The sequence below is a fragment of the Atta colombica genome, unplaced genomic scaffold (assembly GCF_001594045.1).
Source record: "Atta colombica isolate Treedump-2 unplaced genomic scaffold, Acol1.0 scaffold141, whole genome shotgun sequence".
In the NCBI taxonomy this organism is placed as follows: Eukaryota; Metazoa; Arthropoda; class Insecta; order Hymenoptera; family Formicidae; genus Atta; species Atta colombica.
In genome coordinates this window covers 889,785-893,640 of record NW_017259230.1, presented here as the reverse complement: position 1 = coordinate 893,640, position 3,856 = coordinate 889,785, and positions in this window count along the sequence as shown.

Here is a 3,856-nt window from a genome sequence, read left to right as displayed (position 1 = left end):
TTTTTAATATTTTAATTTTATATTTTTCAAAATTTTCAAGATTCCTGTATTTTATAATATAAATACAATTCATAAAGTTAGGTAGTTTATAAAATTCATATCCAAAAACTAGGATTTTCGAACATTTTAATATAGTTCTTTCCTTTCTCCTAGTAATGAATAAATGAATAAATAATCAATAAATAATATTTTTAATATCTATTAAACTATTAAAATATATTTTGGAACAAGAATCCCAATTATTAAAAAATGAAACATTTTCTTATAAAATAATTTTACGGTTTGTTTCTCAAAAAATATTTTTATTATTAAAGTTAATTATCAGATTTTGACTAAAACTCCGGTTCAATATTCAAAATAGAAAAGTTGTTGTAGTTGTTATCTCTTCATTTCACTATTGGCAGTTTACATTGAATCTCCTGAGAACATGCAATATTAACACTCCAGAATACTGCAAGAAACGTATATGTAGGCGGAATTAATTAACTGTTTGATGTTGTCTGCATAGATGGCACAATATAATTATAAATTAATCTTAATAATGTATAGTGTATATAAATAAATGTGTTAACCAAACGTATTATTTAAATAAATTTATTATATGCTGAAACATTTTGTAGAACTTGTAGAAATAATTAAAGCAAGTTAATTTGCAAAATTGTATGATAGAATTTATTCTTATATAATAGTAAAACTATCGCAATTATAATATTGTATTTTAATACGTAATTTTAATAGAATTAATTGTATTTTAATAGAATTAATAAGTAGAAAATAAAAATATCCAAATTTTAAAAGTTAAGTTGTTATTTTCATAGTTCATCTCTGATAAAAATTTGTTGTTGTAATTTTTAAACATTTATCTGTGTTCCTAATATTGAGGTTCTTTTAGTAAGGTGGAGGGAACTCACTATGACAAATTAGTCATCATGTATATATTGTATTTATAATAATACTTTATGTCTCAAAAAGGCTAAAAAAGCTGAGCTAAAATATGTAAGCACATTAATTTAAAAAAAAGTTTTGTATTACATGTGTATATTATATCGCCTAACGATTACTGCGCCTGACTCCCATTTGCCCTTTTTTTACTTAATTTTTGAATAATAAGAAGTCCTTATGAATTAACATATATTTTAATAAATATAACATATATTTTAATAAAAATTAAATTACAAATTACCTAAATATATAGAATGTTCCCGAAAATTGTAGGAAAGAGGTGATTTTATATGAAAAAGTAACTAAAAGATAAAAATCTATTTATATGAAGCTATATTTTTGAACAATATTTTCAACAATTTCTAAAGTAATAGAATTCATCATGCATGAATATCTTGTTTTATTAGATATTTTTGATTTCTTGATAATAAATATGAGCAGAGACAGTAATAGATGTATAGTTATTTAAAAATTTTCTTAAGCACGAAAAGTCTATGTTATCCATTTTATCTATTATAATTATAAGTAAAACTATTAATACTAAATTTAATAATAAAATAATAATAAATAATAAACTAATTGTGTACAGAAGTAACCAAAATAATTTTTTTTAATTATTCTTTCACGATCAAATAAGCTCTTATCAAAATACAAACTAACATAACAAAAGATTAATATGCCCAGATCATGCTCAGAACTCTCGCCAACAGTATTTCGTGAATATTGTTATATTATTCACTAATTAATGTAATGTATTTATGAAAATAGCAACTTGCATAGACAAAAGACCGCAAAAAATAAATAGAATGAAAACTTAAATTTCATTCATAAAATCAGCAATTTCTGTAACACGTTTTTATTTTGTTTTATATCATCTTTTAAAAAATAATCACTTTATGTTGTCTTTATCTGTTTATGTGTCTGTCTTACATAATCTAATTCTTTTTTTACTCCCATTATGCATTATGTCGAGATTTGATTGCGCGACTTTGTCTGATTCCTATATCCTGATTTACATATTCTTCTTAATACTTTCACAAGTCTGCGCGACATTTCGATTTGATGTAATGAATTGTGTAACAATTTATACTAAAATATATCTACACTACACTGATTTAACGGCATAGTAATTCAAATATTTTCATTTTAATGCGAAAATAGCATAAGAAAAGGTAACTTTATTTGAAGACATTTTCGAAGTTTTTGCATTAATTTTATTTATTATATATTACTTTCTAAATCTGAATTAATAGATAATTACTGACATCAGTCTTAAGTATGCCACTGAAAATCAGTGAATGAAACGTAGGATTCCTAACCTAGATAACTTTATTTTAGTGAGATTAATATATAAAATATATATATATATATGTATGGTATTAGAAGTTTGGAACTGCAGATATGCAAATAGCGATATTTTATTAATTAAATAACGCTCAAATTTTTTTCTTTTTTAATCGAATTTTACTGATTATCCAATGCCAAGAATCCCAAACAACACAAAGTTTAAAATTGTGACATAAGACGTCATTAAGTTGTCTTTTAAACGCAAAAAATATCTTATGACGCGATTTCAGATTCTTTTTGTTGTCTGCCATCATTAATTATCCACTGATCTCGAGATTTACAGAGTATTTATTATAATTTCAATTATATGTTATTGCTTCTTTATTATACTATAAAATTATTATGTTTCTTATACTTATATATATAAATTATTATGTATTAATTAATTAACAATTATATTAAGTTAAATTTATTTTATTTTTTTTTTTAATTTCACTTATTCTGTTCTTACGAAATTGTCTACTTCCATTTCTTAAATTATGGATATAACATGAACTACCTTTTAAGAATATCAATTCGAGATGGTCTGAAAAAGTCTAACCTCGTCAATTGTGCAACTGTTCCCGAAGAGTTGAGATTAATTAGTTTGGAATACAAAACTACTATAATATTTTTTTCATCTCTTTTTTCTTTTTTAGTAAACAAGTCTGACCGGATGCGATCAAAATATCACAAGTTTCGGCAAAGATGAGCTGCCGCCAAGGTTGCACAGTTAACTTTATCGCTTCGGTCGTAAAAGATGTAACTCGATCGATTCCATAGGACCTGTCCTCATCCGTACGAAGTAGTCACCGAATAGAATTAATTTATGTACATAAATATTACATAAATATGTTGGTTTTTAATCTATTATCGCCTGGTTTTTTTCTTTTTGCTTTTCTATTATTTTTTTCTGTAAATTATATGATAAACATTTCTTTGCTACTTTATGTATATATATATATACATCTTTTAATCTTCATTTGAAGATATGATTGAAAATCTGAAAGTTAATGCTAATATTATCTTAAAATATTGAATTGTCTTGTTTTTTTTATGAAAAATATATAGTATAACAAATTAGAGGAAGGATGCGCATATAAAGAAAACTAACTTGTTGGTAGCTTGATAAGTTAAGCAATATTATGCTATCCGATTTATCAGAACTATCCTTAGCACGAGAACGAATCGATAAAAAATATTCCAAAGCCTTGAATTAATGCGATTATTCATTATAGAAATGCCCAAACTCTCAGCAATTTATAAAGGTGTGTCGAATTTTTGCTTCAAGAGGGCAAATCGATTGCAGAAATCTTTTCGATAAGGCTATTCTTAATTTTCGCAGATTTTATTAAAAACAATCCACACAATTTATTTCTTGCAAAATTTGAAAATTTAATAATTATAATATATTTTTTATATGATTTAAATAAAAAATTAATATTAAAATAATAATTAGATATTAAGTATTACTTACATTTTTACAATTTATAATATATATATTTATAATTATGCTATTATAATATTTGAGATTACAAAAGTCATGAAGAATTATTAAGAATTATAAAAGACTTTATATAACACATAG